The 15,824-nt window shown below is 46.4% G+C and overlaps 1 protein-coding gene across 4 annotated transcripts in view; it reads right to left on the bottom strand.

The window, feature by feature from the left end:
* FAM135B (family with sequence similarity 135 member B) overlaps positions 1-15,824 on the bottom strand; it is a 282,778-nt gene that overhangs the window by 211,212 nt on the left and 55,742 nt on the right. Inside the window, exon 1 of one of the 4 annotated variants that reach the window (XM_086695628.1) lies at positions 7,957-8,086. The exons of the other annotated variants lie outside the window; for them this stretch is intronic. The gene's annotated coding sequence lies outside the window, so the exon portion shown is untranslated. Of the gene's footprint in view, positions 1-7,956; positions 8,087-15,824 lie in introns of those variants that run through there. 4 annotated transcript variants of the gene reach the window in all.

The following is a 15,824-nucleotide window of genomic DNA, read 5'->3' as shown; positions in this document are numbered from 1 at the left end:
AGCCAGGAAATGGAAATGACTTCATGGTTCAACGATGGATGAATGGATAAAGGACATGTTGTACATACATACAACGGACTATTATTCAGCCTCAAAAAAAAGAAAGATCCCACCATTTGCAACAGCATGGATAGACCTGGAGGGCATCAATCAGGCTAAGTGAAATAAGCCACAGACAGAAAGACAAATACTGTACCATCTCACTTATATGTGGGATTGTAAAAAGTCAAGCTCAAAGAAGCAGACGGTAGAGAAGTAGCTGTGCCAGGGGTAAGGAGGTGAGGGAGACGAGGAGATGATGGTCCGAGGGCACCAAGTTTCAGCTACGCAAGACAAGCACGTTCAGGACACAGCATCGCACCTGCGGCTAACAATGCAATGTTGTAAGTTTAAAATGTGCAAAGAGGGTAGATCTTATATTCAATGTTCTTACCACAAAAAAAAAAAAAAAAGAATAAAATTAGAATACGAAAAGGAAAGAGCACAGGAGGAAACTGTAGGAGATGATGGATATGCATGGCCGTGATGGTGGTGATGGTTTCACAGGTATGTACTGATCAGCCCAAACTCATGGAGTTAAATATATTAAATAGGTATGCTTTTTCCCAGGTCAATCATCCTTCGATAACACAGCTCGAAAAAAACCCTCACAAGAAACAGTGTTCCTAAGTAAATAAGTCAGAATGCTAACACACACACACACACACACACACACACACAAGCACACGCCTAAATAAGCAGAGAAGAACTCTCACATCCAACACTGTACTCAGCCCTGGACATTCTTGAGCCAGGTCCGAGAGGACCGGACAGCCTCTCTTCTACCATGTCCCACCTCAGGCGGGACCCACAGCTCTGTCACGTGCACAAAACACTCACCGTGGGCCAGACGCCGATCGTCTGACACCTCCACCCGAGGGGGTGGGTGCTCTCTCCTGAAGGGGAGACAAGGGCACGGGAGAGCGGGTCACCTGTCCAAGGTCCAACAACCAGAACAGGGCTGGGACCCACCACTCCGGTCTGCCTCCCGAGTCGCCGCTCTCAGCCACCACGCCACATAGCTTTGAGTGTCTGCTCCCAGTGCAAAGGTAAATAATGCAGATTAAACTGAAGTTTGCGGAGGGGCAGGGTAGTTCAGGTGAATAAGCATCCAACTCTTAATTTGGGGTCATGTTATGATCTCATGGTTAGTGAGTTCAAGTCCTGCATCGGGCTCCACGATGACGGTACAGAACCTGCTTGGGATTCTCTTTCTCCTTCTCTCTCTCTCTCAAATAAATAAACTTAAAAATCAATAAATAAACTGCACCAGTTTGCATTCCCATCAACAGTGCAAGAAGGTTCTCATCTGTCCACATCCTCGCCAGCATCTGTAGTCTCCTGATTTGTTCATTTTAGCCACTCTGACCGGCGTGAGGTGGTATCTCAGTGTGGTTTTGATTTGTATTTCCCTGATGTGATGAGGGAGCACTGGGTGTTGTATGGAAACCAATTTGACGATAAATCATATCAAAAAAAGAAAGAGAATATCGATAGATAGAGAGATAGATAGATAGATAGATAGATAGATAGATAGATAGATAGATAAACTGCAGCTTGTGGACAAATGAGAAAATACTGCCCCCACTCACTGCACAGGAAAACTCAGTGCTGATCCCAGAAGACAACCCCTCAACCACATACTCTTCTCTGGAAGGAAGCCTCTTGGGTCCCTTCTGCTCAACCTTTCCAATGCTCAGGCAAAGCCCCTCACCCTCCACTCACACACCCCACTTGTCAGAAGCCACCACGACCACCTTGGAAAGTGGCCCAGGAACCACTCGTGATCTGCAGGCCGGTTTCTCAGGAGGATTTTTTCAAGCAATGCACCAAACTGTTGACCCAGTAACATGGAGCTCCACGGCTAAAAGGGAGTCTGGTGCTGTGGCAGCTGAAGTGTCCCACACTGTTGTGCAGACATTGTTTGATTTAGTTCTGATAGCAATCCTGAAAGTAGGGATTTTTATCTCTGTTCTACGGACAAGAAAACAATGCCACAGAGATGAAGCGTCTCCTGGCTCCAAAGGACAGTGGGCTGGACCTTAACCTTGACCTTGAGCTCAGGGCACAGTGACCTTAAAATTCGGCCCCTTCAGCACATTCGTTTCCCTCCTCTGGCTCTCCAGTCTGCGCCGTCCCCTCTCCAAATGATGCGGGGCCCTGCCGTGCAGCAGTCGAGAAAGAATTCTTGCGACAGCCTCGGTGCAAAAGGGTGCTTTTATTATAGCACGGGGACAGGATCCGTGGGCAGAAAGGGCTGCGTTGTGATTGTGAGGAGGGACTAATTATATACTTTTAAGTTTGAGGGGGTGGGGGAGAGACAAGCTAAGTCTCTAAAGGGACTTCTGCAAGCGAAAGAAGAGTTATAGGATCCTGGGAGGTCTGGCTATTCTCAAGGGAAGGTTGCTTTCAGTCTCTAGCAAGGCATCAGCATTAGGGCCACCATGACTTCCTTGAGGAACGCTCTGCGTGTCTCAGGGATTTATTTATTCAGTGGGCCGCAAGCTGTAAGGAGATTCAAGCTGAGCTACATTTCCCTTGCCTTTGTTCTCCTCATCACAAAGACAGGACCCCCTCGGCACCCACCCAGTCATTCATTCAAAACGTTTCCCTGACCTTCTGATGGGTACAGGGCAGAGGTTCTCAACTGGGGGGCAGTTCCGCCAGCAAGGCCCTGAGGCATTTGGGGTTTTCACAACTGGCGAGGGTCACAGGCAGTCAGTGGGGGGAGACCAGAGATGTGGGCACACGACCTACCACGCGCGGACAGTCCCTCCCACGGCAATCCTGTCGAGGGTGAGAATCTCGGGGACGAGGTGCAAAGAGACCATTAAATACCAAGAAAAACCCTGCACTGTTCTGAGTGTGTTTCGTGTCTTTAACTAAGCGATCTTCAAAAGAGACTGTGAGCCTGGTGGTATTCCCATTCCGTGGAAGAGGAGGGAACGGAAGCCCGCGAGGCTACTCTCATTGTTCGAGGGCTACAGGGCTGGGACTTAGACCCAAAAGTCCAGTTTCAGGGCCGACAGCTGAAACTGTTGTCCTAAGATACTGCCTGTATTCTGTGCTGGCAGCGGGAGCGAGACAGAGCCACAGCACAGACCTGAGAACCGAGGCCAGGGTCGGACTAGGGATGCCACAGGGTGCTGCACGTGGGCAAGGGAGACCCAGGAAGAGCAGACACCCCAGCAGTGGGGCTGACATTATCAGGAAGGGCTCCGGGAGGAGAGAATGTCAAACTTCTGGGTTGACTTCCTCGTGGCATAAGACGATCATGCCCTTGGAACGCCTGTGAACGTAAAATGCGATATTCTGTGTGGCAGGAAGCCTCTAAAGGGGCCCCCCTAGGCCTTATCTCCTGGTATCTATGACCTTGTGTCACCCTCCCCCAAGATCACAAAGATTCTGGCTCCCACTCTGCCTGCCCTCTCTTGCTCTCTCTGATAAGGGCTTGCTGCCCCAGGAAGAGGGCCCCATGGCAAGGGCCTGAGGGATCCCCAGCCAACAGAGGACCCTCTGGGAACTGAATCCTGCAGACCACCATTTCAGTGAACTTGAAAGGGGATCACCCTTAAGAGGATGTAGTCCCAGGCAACAGCTTCATTGTATCAAGCAGAGTCCTGAGCCGGATCACCCAGAGCTTAAGCACACAGGCAGATTCACAACCCTGTGAGATCATTAATGTTGTTTTAAGCTGCTGACCTTCGAGGTAATAGGTAACTCATGCAGTGTGCCTCTGGAAGCTTCTCATGTTCTATTTCACATCTTGGCCTCACTGACTCTGATCCAAATCATCTCAGGGATGACCGGTTCTGCTGGGGCTCCAGTAACCTCCAGTGAGTGGAGTGGAATCTGATCCCGCCTTGCCTGAGCCTCACAACACACTCTCTCGCACCCCTGGGATATTAACCCCATCTGGAACAAACTTCTGTCCAGAACAACAAATACATGATTTCCTCTCTCCCGGTAGCCAGGATGGACAGCCTGAGATACATTTTACACTGCTTCTCAGGCACTGCCCTTGGCACCTGCGGGAATACAAAACCAGAACTGTAAAGATGGCCACCTGGCTGGCGCCCCTAGTGGCTCTCTATCCTTCCATGCTTTGCTTCCCTGACCCTCTCTCCTCCAACCTAGGATCACAACCTAGTACTGTGTGCACACAACCCTTGCCCCCAGCTCTTCTTTCTGACTCAGTTAGGCCAGGATGAACAGTGTCTAACACAACAGAGATGCCCAATCCTTGGGAATGATCAAGCCTTCTCTCTCTGCGGCTGGGAGACCCCAACTGTTTCCCTTTTAGTTCGAAAGTTTTACAATTCCAACAATTTTTCCATTGTACACACAGCCTCTTACCTTCACCAGAGCACACAGCAAAATGGAAGACACAAGCCCTACAATGAGCAGGGTCTGAATTACACCGAGGAAGAGTCCCTCCCAGCTCCCTCTCTCCAGCATCCATAAAGTCTCCCCCTCCCCCTTCTTGTCCTTCACGCCTTGTTGACACTCTCCAGCTTAGATGTGCTCCACCTCACCATCTGTCTCAAATTTCCAAGCCTTTGCTCATCTGCTCTCTCTGTTTTGATGAGCCTCCTATCTTCCAGTTAATTCTTAAGTATTCTTAATAACATACTGTAAGGGTCATTCTATCCAGTAACTTAGGACATCTTCCCCCAAGACACCCCATTTGGCCTACACATTGCTTCGCTGAGATTTCAGAAGTATTTCGAGTATATGTCTGCTTAAATTATTCATTTTTCTCAGGAAACACTGGAAACTGAACTATGACTGGGATGAACACTCTTTCATCTAGTACCCTAGGTGCTTCATCACTTTTTATCGAATGAATGGATGTGTTGGATAATGGAAGAAGAATGGCAAAAACTAATTTTCCCTTGAACATTTTTTGCTGACAATTTCAACATAAATCTGAAAGCTGTTCACTCCTATGTTGGAAAAGAAAAAATGGAATAAAAACACATACTCTTCTACCATTTCTATATTCAGATGACAGTTGGGTACACACACCATTGGCTCAGTTCAGCAAAGCCAACAATCTGGCCCTACTCCTTGTGCATCTGAGAGCTTGTGAAATCACCAGGTAAACATGCAGAGCAAATCTGGGGAGAGGGTGGCAAGCATTTTTCACATCCCTCCCTTTTCCTTGGCTAGGCCAGCCACCCTCACCTCCCAACAACCCACCTCCAATAAGGGCTTTATTTTCAAGAGTGAGCACATAGAACATCCAAAGCTCTATCATCTGAGCAATGTATCTACAGATCAGGGACTTTTATTTTTTTAAAAAATTTTTTTTTTCAATGTTTATTTATTTTTGGGACAGAGAGAGACAGAGCATGAACGGGGGAGGGGCAGAGAGAGAGGGAGACACAGAATCAGAAACAGGCTCCAGGCTCTGAGCCATCAGCCCAGAGCCTGACGCGGGGCTCGAACTCACGGACCGCGAGATCGTGACCTGGTTGAAGTCGGACGCTTAACCGACTGCGCCACCCAGGCGCCCCCAGATCAGGGACTTTTAAATACTTGGGAACTACTGAGATAATTTAATGACTGAATACGCTTTAAACCCATTGCGCGCGCGTGCACACACACACACACACACACACACCAAAGATGGGAAGATCACAACCACCCAAGACAGCTCATTTAGTTTCCAGCTAGGTAATAAATAGAGAGGACATGTGATATTTCCTTTCTGAGGATATGTAAACTGGGACAAAGTCACCTAGCCACTGAGTCTCAGTTTCTACATCCATAAAATAGAAACCATAATGGGCCTGCACAGCCTCACACAATGGACAGCAATGATGATTTCAGGAAATAACATTGACAGAGCAAAACTGCGACTCTAAAGAGATTGTTTCTTCCAGTACAGACGGCTTTCCCTGCACCACCTTCCACTCGGGGTACCTGGGCATTCTGCATTCCCCACCTCCAGAAGAGGACGGGCACCTTGGAACTGCAGACATAAAACAAGAAAAGCCAGTCCCTGGTTGTAAGTTTTGAAACAGACTTTTGAATTTAATGGGAAAGACTGTCATTTGACAGAAAAGATTTTGGACTTTCAAAAGTCCAGGAATTACAAGAAGTTCAGAATGTAATCATTTTTCCCTCTCCCCAACCTAGAAACCAGATAAAGTCTGATGGGATGAGAGCAATTTGAGAGAGACTGGAAGGGGAAGCAGAAATGACTGCACCCCCGGCTCATTCCCTGCTAAGAGTCCCCAAGCTCCTCCACCCTCAAACCCAGCTGAGCTCTCTTAATATAAAGAAAAAGTGAGAATTTCCAGATGACCTGGAGGAACCTCTGTGCAGAAAGTACCTATGTCCTCATCCCTGGGTTGAGCTTGGTGATGCAGCAGGTTCACAGAGTTCCTCAGGCACCAACTGGTGTCCTGTCAGAAGGACCTCAAAGGCTCAGAGAGCCAAGAGTGGAAGCCCTGGGGTAAGGGACAAGAGGCTGATGACTGAGGATCCCATGGGAAGACATAAACTCTAAGAATGCTGGTGAGGAAAGCTGATGGTCAAGGGTGAACCACCCAGTCTCCCACTCTCAGGCTCCATCTCCACCTCTGTGGCTTTCTGCAAGTCCAAAAATTCAATCTCATTGAAGAGTGCAGAGAGATTCTGGATTTTGTTGTTATCTATGGTCAGGAAGCTAACATAGAAATGAGGTTCCACTACAGAAAAACAGCTACCTTTTTGGAAAACCTGAATTGGTGAGCTAGGTCACCATAAGGAAAGGGCCTCACCCAGTTTCTGGCCCAGAGCAGGTGTCCAATAAGTAGCAGTTCCCTCCCTGACCTTCACGCAATGCTCCACGGCTCCCAATTTAGCTATCTGTCGTGACGATTACAAAGGATTTAATCACAGAATCTTTGCACAGTGGGTAACTTTCCAGGCCAGCTCTCTCAATATAGAGTTTGGAAATCCCAGGGAGGCCAGGGCACAGCAAGGTAGCATCAGTGACAGGGCTGGGGACCCGGGTCTCTCAAATTTATGCCGACCTCCTTCCACTTCTCATGATGCTTCCCAAAGAGCAGAGCCAAAGATGACTTTGCAGGAGATCATAAGTGATCTAAGTGTCTGAAGACAGGACAAGAGGCAGTTAATTAGTGCAAAAAGCTAATTAAGGTGATATGGCCCCAGGGGCAATCCAACTGCTCTCCAGAGTCCAAGAATTAATGACAGTGATACAGTAACTTACTCTAACCCTTCAGCTCCCCGTAGGTCCATTTCCTGAACAATGGCTTCATCTACTTACTCTATCAAGTGCCTCCACTGGTTCTGGAATGTGTGGTCCCCCTTTTTGGCACAACACGCAAGACTCTCTGTTTTGGCCTCAGTGTACTTTCTTAGCCTCACTTCCCACCCAAGTCTTCCAGGGAACCTCTTCCTTCCCTTGGCCACAATATTTTCTGAGCCATACATAGCATTGCATTTTATAAATATTCTTTCTCAGGTGGCTTTTCAAAATATACTTTCTATGCATTGCTACCATGAAACCTTTGCAATGCCAGGTAGCCATAGTCTACTCCACTGATTTGCCTCTTAATTCAAAAGAGTTCTGTCACAAATGCATCCCGAAGCCATGTTGGGCTGACCACATGGTCACCACTATCTTTTTTAACACTCCAAGTATTACCATTAATAATAAGATCTAGCAGCTAGTGAGTGATTATTAAGTTTCCAGGAGCTCTCCAGAGTAGTTTATACTCATGGACAAGTTGATCCTTACAATGACCTTGGAAGTGGGTGAGATTACCTGAAAATTAGGTTTGAAAAAGACTCAAGAGAAGACAAATGATTCAATCCAAGTTCAAAGAGAATAAATGAGAAGCAAAACTAGATTCCAAAGCACATACTCTTAGGCACTGTATTTCACCTATAAGCACTTACTTGCAAACATCAAATGTAGTCATTGAGAAGACAAATATCACTCTGAGCAAGGCCCCATCAATAAGATGTGGTTGTGGAGAGAGTTGGCATAGATCCCATTCTTAAATTCACAAAACTGTTCAGAGAGAATGCAGTCTCACCCCTTGCAGGTGTACTCTCTACAGTGGCCATATTAGAATCCCCATTGTTCATGAAGACTCCACTCGTTGGATCCATTGACATTCCATTTAGAATTGCTCTGAGGCAATGGAGGAGGAAAGATGAACCAAGTCTTATTCACCCTCTTTAGAGTGGTCAGAACACAGGATTAGCATCTGCCAGGCTTGGCTTTCCATCCTGGCTTCACCTCTCACTCAACGTGGATCCTGAGCTTTCTTCACCTGAGTTTTAGCCAACAAATTATTTGAGACACTGTCCCAGGTGCTGAAACCACACATGAGGCTCAGTTTATGCCATCAAAGAATTCATAGGAACTAGATAAGTTTAGTACAATACAGTAAGCTCAGCAAGAAGGAACTTAAGTCTCAAATCATACAACAAAATACTATGCCAAAAGACCAATAATCATATGAAAAATTACTCAATTTCATTTACAATCTTATAAATGTAAACTAAAATCATAAGATGATACTACTTCACACCAGAATGGCCAAGGTGAAAAAGGCAGGCAATACCAAGTGTGTGGGAAGGTACAATATAACTGAAATTGCTATATACTACTGCAGTAAGTCTGATATGACCACTTTGGAAAACTATGTACAGTATGTACTAAAACTGAATATGCAGGCACCCTGTAACAAAGCTATGAATTCTCAATAATATACCCAACAGAAATGCACATATATATATATATACGTGTGTGTGTGTGTGTGTGTGTGTGTGTATATATATATTAATTAAACAGATGTAAGAATGTCTGTACCACTTCTTGTAATGCTCCAACAGTGGAGATTATACAGATCTTAGTAGAATGGGTGACTGAATTGTGGTATATTCATACTTTGGACACTGTATGGTAACAAGAATGAGATATCGCTACATACAGAAAGATGGATGAGTTGCATAATGATGTTTGAGTAAAAGAAACGAAACACAACAGTCATACACTGTATGACCCCATGTCTATAAAGTTCAAGAAGTCAGGACAAGTAACTATACTTGGCAGTGGTGGTGGGTAGTAATTGGAAAAACCACAAAGGGTATTCATAGGAATGTGGATGATCTTGTTTCTTGATTTGGGTACTGGTGAAACTAGATTTTTGACTTTGAGAAACTCCATTGAGATTATACAAATGTGTGTTTCAATTAGATTTTTCTTTAAGTTTCTTCCATGACACTGATGTGTTGAGATATGTCTTTTACCTTGATTTTTCCAAAAGTCATATGTTTTATCCTGAAACAAAAACTACATTTCAAAGCCTTGACCCATGAGACAAGAATTACAACATTTACCTTCAAAAGGGGATATGATAATTAAATTGGGAAACATGCACCAACAAGTTACAGGCACAGGAAATGCTTGCATTGAGTGAGTGCATCCTATCAATGCTATTACTTCAATGGGCTCCATAGTTTAGAAAACTAGGTAGCAATATCTACTAAAACTGGACTTATGAAGATCCTGTAACACAGCTATGCCAATCTAGTTGTACAATGTAGAATGTTTCGACAGGTTTTATACCATTCCCTGGTAATTTCCCATCTTTCAATCTCTATTGCCTTGATGTACTTCTCATTCTTGCTATAATAAACCCCTTATGCATCCCAAACTCAACCCATTATGTTGCTGCAACTGGTCTCGACTTAGGTGTTCTGTTTTCTTGCAATTCCCAGCTCATCAACCCGTTCATGTCCACACACACACCACAAGCAACCTCCTTAAAGTCCTCTCCCACTTTTTAACTCCCATACTTTGCTCCTCCAAAAACAGTAACAGCATTACTATCATCCTCAGTTGTCATTTATTGGGTATCAATCATGTGTCACGCTCTGGGACACATGCTTTATATACATTAACTTATAATCCAATCTATCCCTTAAACAATATGGATACATCATTGAATAGTTTTTTTTTTTAATTTTTTTCAACGTTTTTTATTTATTTTTGGGACAGAGAGAGACAGAGCATGAATGGGGGAGGGGCAGAGAGAGAGGGAGACACAGAATCGGAAACAGGCTCCAGGCTCCGAGCCATCAGCCCAGAGCCTGACGCGGGGCTTGAACTCACGGACCGCGAGATCGTGACCTGGCTGAAGTCGGACGCTTAACGGACTGCGCCACCCAGGCGCCCCATCATTGAATAGTTTTAAAATAAACAAATTATGAAACAAATTAGCAAGGACCAAGGAAATTAGGCATCATTATCTCAGTTTTTAAATGAGGACACAGAGGCTCCAGGTGAGTAAGTAATACATCTTTCTTACAAAACTGAGAGCAAGAGGAGCTGGGGTTCAAACCAGGTCTGGTGGGTTGCCACACCAAATGTTCTATCCCAAACTAGCTCAGCCTGCCACTGAAGACTGACTGACAGATTTTCAGCATAGTGAGTCCAGACATAAGGCTGTCTCTCATGATAACCCTATCATGATTTGTCCATTTACAGTCAGGGAAACTGAGGTGGAGGTCTATTTCAGTGCCTAGGTCTTTGTATCATGCTTTACGCGATAGAGGAATCATAAAACTGGAGTTGTATGTATGCAGTGTCATTTGTAGCAGCCAAACAATCCACCTGTGTTACTTACTTTATCTTAAGAGGACAGAGAATGTTCTCCTCAATTTAAAGATGTGTTAACGGGGGCTCAGAGTGGCTGTGCAGCAGTGGGACCTGGGCTTAGAACCATCAACCTTAACGATTTTATGTCAGGCTCTCTCCCGCACAAACCCACCTTCCTAAAGATTCAGATGTCAGTGAGTCCTAGCAGGGATCTCTGCCAATTCCATAACAAAGGGCTAATGGGGTCACGCTTTTCTTTTAAATTGTCAATATTTTTAGGTTTACTTTTGTTCCTGCTGTTTCGAATACAGGCTTCCATTTAACCTTCAAAACCTAATTCAAATATCTCATTCTCTCAGAAGTCTTCTCAGATCTTGTACTCCCTTATTTCCTTCAAAAAACTGTCCCCAAAGGCCTACAATGTAAGTGTCAGTAGCCAAGGTACAGAGGCTTCGATGGTGCATAAAAAGCCACCTCCCTGTTCTTCCAGTGCTTATGTTTTTAAGGGGGGCTCGCACGCATGGCTCTCAAATGCAATTTCCAACTGCAGTAAATGCTACGAGCGAAAAGTACAGGGGGCTTTCAAACCAGATTGTGGGGCACTGGATCTAGTCTCGGAGGTCAGGGAAGACATCCTCAGGCAGAGTTAATATTCTGGTATGACCTGTACTTACTTGGCTGCACTGTAATAACCCCCCTAAGTGTTTCCACAATAGTCTGTGAGTAACGCAAGGACAGTACCATGTCTCATTCAGGCCTCAAGCCCATGTCCTAGAAGCCTTGGGTGGCCCATTGTAGGTGGCTAAGGGATCTCTGTCATCCTCAGCAGTACAGCTGCCACCCTTGTGGCCACCACTGTCAGTGAAGAAAAATGTAGGGAGCGTGTGAGTGAGCAGAAGCCCCGTGTGATAACCTCTACTCAAGGGCACCTTCTTGGCACCTAAAGAAAGAAAACAGCACCTTGTTGATGGCAAAGGAATGGGAAAGCCGACTAGCTCCCACTTCTCTGAGAGGCTAATTTGCTCTCGGTACCTCCTCCCCAGCCTCTTTCACAAGCTTGGAGCAGCAGCAGCTTTCTGATAATGACTATCCACAAGTCCCACACCGTGATTGTGGTTTGCATTAAGCCTGGTTAAAACATCAGCTTACGAGGCGGGTGTGGATGCAGAGGTGTCATCCAGCCCAGAGCAGAGATCAAAGATGCCATCTTGGCACCAGAGAAAATCTGCTCATAGGTACTTCAACTTTCAGAGCTGGGTATTTTACATCTGGAAGGCTCCTTTCAGAAATCCTCTCCAATCAGCACAAACAACAAAGAAACTGATTGAGGTCTGGGAAGATCAATTCAGGACCAAGAGCAAGCAAGGGACAAAACTGACTCCTGGGTCCCAGCTTTGCAGGTTTTAGATGCCAACAGTCCTCTCACTATGCCCAGTTCTTGCATCATTTTTTTTCTCCTAGTACTTTGTAGACTTATTGCATACATTTTTTTTAATTTTTTTTTTTAATTTTTTTTTCAACATTTATTTATTTTTGGGACAGAGAGAGACAGAGCATGAACGGGGGAGGGGCAGAGAGAGAGGGAGACACAGAACCGGAAACAGGCTCCAGGCTCTGAGCCATCAGCCCAGAGCCCGACGCGGGGCTCGAACTCCCGGACCGCGAGATCGTGACCTGGCTGAAGTCGGACGCTTAACCAACTGCGCCACACAGGCGCCCCTATTTTTTTTTAATTTTTTAAAACATTTATTCATTTTTGAGAGTGAGAGAGACAGAGCATGAGCAGGGGAGGGGCAGAGACAGAGGGAGACACAGAATTGGAAGCAGGCTCCAGGCTCCGAGCTGTCTGCACAGAGCCTGACGCAGGGCTCGAACTCACAAACCGTGAGATCATGACCTGAGCCGAAGTTGGATGATCAACCGACTGAGCCACCCAGGCGCCCCTGCATACATTTTTTTTTAAGTTGTGGTTAAGAACACTGAACATGAGACCAACCCTCTTGACAAACGTCTAAGTGCACAATACACATCGTTAACTACAGGCACAACATTGTGCAGTTGATCTCTAGAATGTATTCCTCTTACGTAACTGAAACTTTATACAGCCGCGGCGCCCGAAGCATGAAATTCCAGCTAAAGTAGCACTTCCTAGAGAGGAAGGCTCACACGGACTGCAGATTTCGTGTAAAGTTTTCACTACTGCATTCAGTCCCTCCAGTGCCTTCGCTGCGCCCCCTCTGCCCCGTGCTGCCCTGGTTTCCATTTCCGTCGGCACCGATAAGAGCAGTCGCCACTTGCTGATCACCTGCAAGCCATGCCCACTCAGACACCTGCACACACACCACCCGGAATGCTCAGAAGCACTCCACAAGGACGTGTGGCATGTGTGTTGGATACCTACTGATGCATAACAAGATCACCCTGGAACCCGCTGACTTAAAAGCGACGATTTTATTTGCTTCCCACTCAGTGGATCAGGCATTAGAGCAGAGCCCAGCTCTGACTCCACACCCAGCCAGGGAGCTCTCAGTTGGGGTTGGAAGATGCAAAATGGTGCCTGGCCTCTCTGGACGTGGCGTCTCTCTCCTGCTGGGCGGTCAGGGTTCAAGTGGGTGCCAGTCTCTAAGAGAGAACGTTCTAGAAGGTGAGAATGGAAGCTGCGGATCCCTTCAGGCTTGGAAGATCAACAGCAGCATTTCAACCACATCCTGTTTGTCAGGTCAGTGAGAGGGCTGGCCCAGATTCCAAGGGACGCGAAAGAGATGCCGCTGGTAGAAACACCTTGCAAAAGGCAGTGTGGGATGGGAGGTATCATTACAGGCATCTTTGGAGTGTAACAGTTAGGACCGTGTTCTCTGCAATCAGACATCTTGGTTCCACCATCGGCTGTGCGTCCATGGACAAAGCCCACCTCTCTGAGTCTCACATTCCTCACCTCTAAAATGGGAATAATAGCATCTGCCTCATCAGCTTTCGTAAGGGAATAAATAAAATAATGCCTAAAATGAGCTTCACGCCATGTCCCCCACACAACAAATCTCTACAAACAGTTGCTGTTTTTAGAGTGATCTTATAATTTATCATCCAATTCAGGACACTTTTGAGAGTGAAAGAGGGAGGGGCTGCTTTGTGTAATTATGTGGACACAACAGGTACACACGGGATTTATATGCACCTCCAGCTACTATCACCGTCAATCTTTAAAAATAGGCAAAATCCAACTCAAACCGAAATGAGAAGAGATTAATGAGCTCCCCCAAGTTCATTCACTCACTCACACGCTTCCTCACACATCTGGGGAGCTCCTCCATGCCAGGCGCCGAATAAGAGAAAATGTGTCCCTGCCATGTTGAAACTTACACTCCAGTAACAGAGAAACTACATCATCAAACAGGTAAATAATTAGTTTCCTGTAATGTGGCTCTTCATCAGGTGAACCAGGGTAAAGGAGGAGAAAAATGCACTAGTGGGCACAGCTGTACCTGAAACAGATAATTCTTCCTCAATGGCTGAAATCAGTGGTCCACAGACTGTGACCCGGGGGCCTGGGCTGGTGTCTGCCTGTCCTGATAAAAATGTGTCACTGAAAGACAGCCGCACCCATTCATTTACATATTCTTTTATGGCTGCTTTTAAGCATCAGGCGCTGGCCACAGGTCACATGGCCTGCAAATCATAAAATATTTCCTATCGAGCCCTTCAGAGAAAAAATTTGCCCATCTCTGGCTTAAGCAACGCAGCCATGTAAGAAATGCATTACCATCCCTTCACTGTCACTGAAGATTCAGAGGAAGAGGGCACCATGTGTCCCGGTCACTTTTGTCATGATGCTCTTGGGCTCCTCCCAACGTCCCATTCTCGGGCTTCGAAGTTACAGCTTTATCCAAGACTAGATCCCCTTAGGTTTTCAGGGCGGCTCCACATAGTCCACAACATCAGAAAGAAAAGACACCAGTCTTAAGAGTGCCTCTCTTGAGGGGCGCCTGGGTGGCGCAGTCGGTTGAGCGTCCGGCTTCAGCCAGGTCACGATCTCACGGTCCGGGAGTTCGAGCCCCGCGTCAGGCTCTGGGCTGATGGCTCGGAGCCTGGAGACTGTTTCCGATTCTGTGTTGTCTCCCTCTCTCTCTGCCCCTCCCCCGTTCATGCTCTGTCTCTCTCTGTCCCAAAAATAAATAAACGTTGAAAAAAAAAATTTAAAAAAAAAAAAAAGAGTGCCTCTCTTGGGAGGAAAAAAAGCAATCCTTCCCTGAGATCCCCAAAATGTCCCTCAGTGGCTCACCTTCCAAAACAGAGTCTCCTTGTCCTCTCTGAATCAGGCACTGGAACGGGAAGGGGACCAATATACTGGACTAACATCAATGGCAACAATCCCTAGGGCTGGGAGTGGGATTCCTCTCCCCTAAATCATTTTTGGAGGGGTACGCACTTAAAACCTGGGGGCACAGGCAGGGGAGAGGACATTAGACACCAGTGACGTCTGATGTGAAGAGTGACTATGGTCAGCACAAGGGTCATAGGTACCTTTAGAAAGAGTGTTCAGAGAAGGACTCATAGGACATGACCTCCAAACACAGCCCTGAGCAGGACGGGGAGCAGGGCTTGGAAAGATCTTGTGAAAGAACTTCCAGGTACGGGGAATTGTCGCTATTCAAAATCCTTCTCTCAAAATCCTTCTTAAGCCAGGTCCAAAGCCTGCGTGGTCTCCACTGCTCCAAGTTGTCTGCAGAAACTGCTCTTCTTCAGTTACAGCCTCTCATCCCATGGTCTTCCTCAGTCTTTGATCATATCCCGCAAACCTGAGTGACCTCCTGTTTAGCCCTTCTCCCCGGCCAATCTTGGTAATTTTCTCATTCTCCTCAGTATGCACTCAGGGGTGGATCCATTTTGCCTTCTCGTCTCCTCTTAGGGTGTGAATCCTTAAGGTCAGTGACCCATTCAGACCCATACTACCCAGCAAGCGCGCACAGTACATTCTTGGCGAACATCCACTGAATCAGACACCTGAGGACAGATCTGTGGTTCTGCTTGTTTTAGTCTACTGGGGACGGAGGGCCCCCCGAAGACTTAACTTCCTTGAAACAGTCCAGGTACCCTATCAAAAGGCACAGAGAAGAGAAAAACAACAGAATGGTATCCATCCGAGCATCAGTTCCTG

Source organism: Puma concolor, chromosome F2, assembly GCF_028749965.1.
Source record: "Puma concolor isolate L17-30 chromosome F2, mPumCon1.1.hap2, whole genome shotgun sequence".
Classification (NCBI taxonomy): domain Eukaryota; kingdom Metazoa; phylum Chordata; class Mammalia; order Carnivora; family Felidae; genus Puma; species Puma concolor.
Note: the sequence above shows the minus strand (reverse complement) of the source record. Positions and strands in the feature narration are given on the sequence as shown.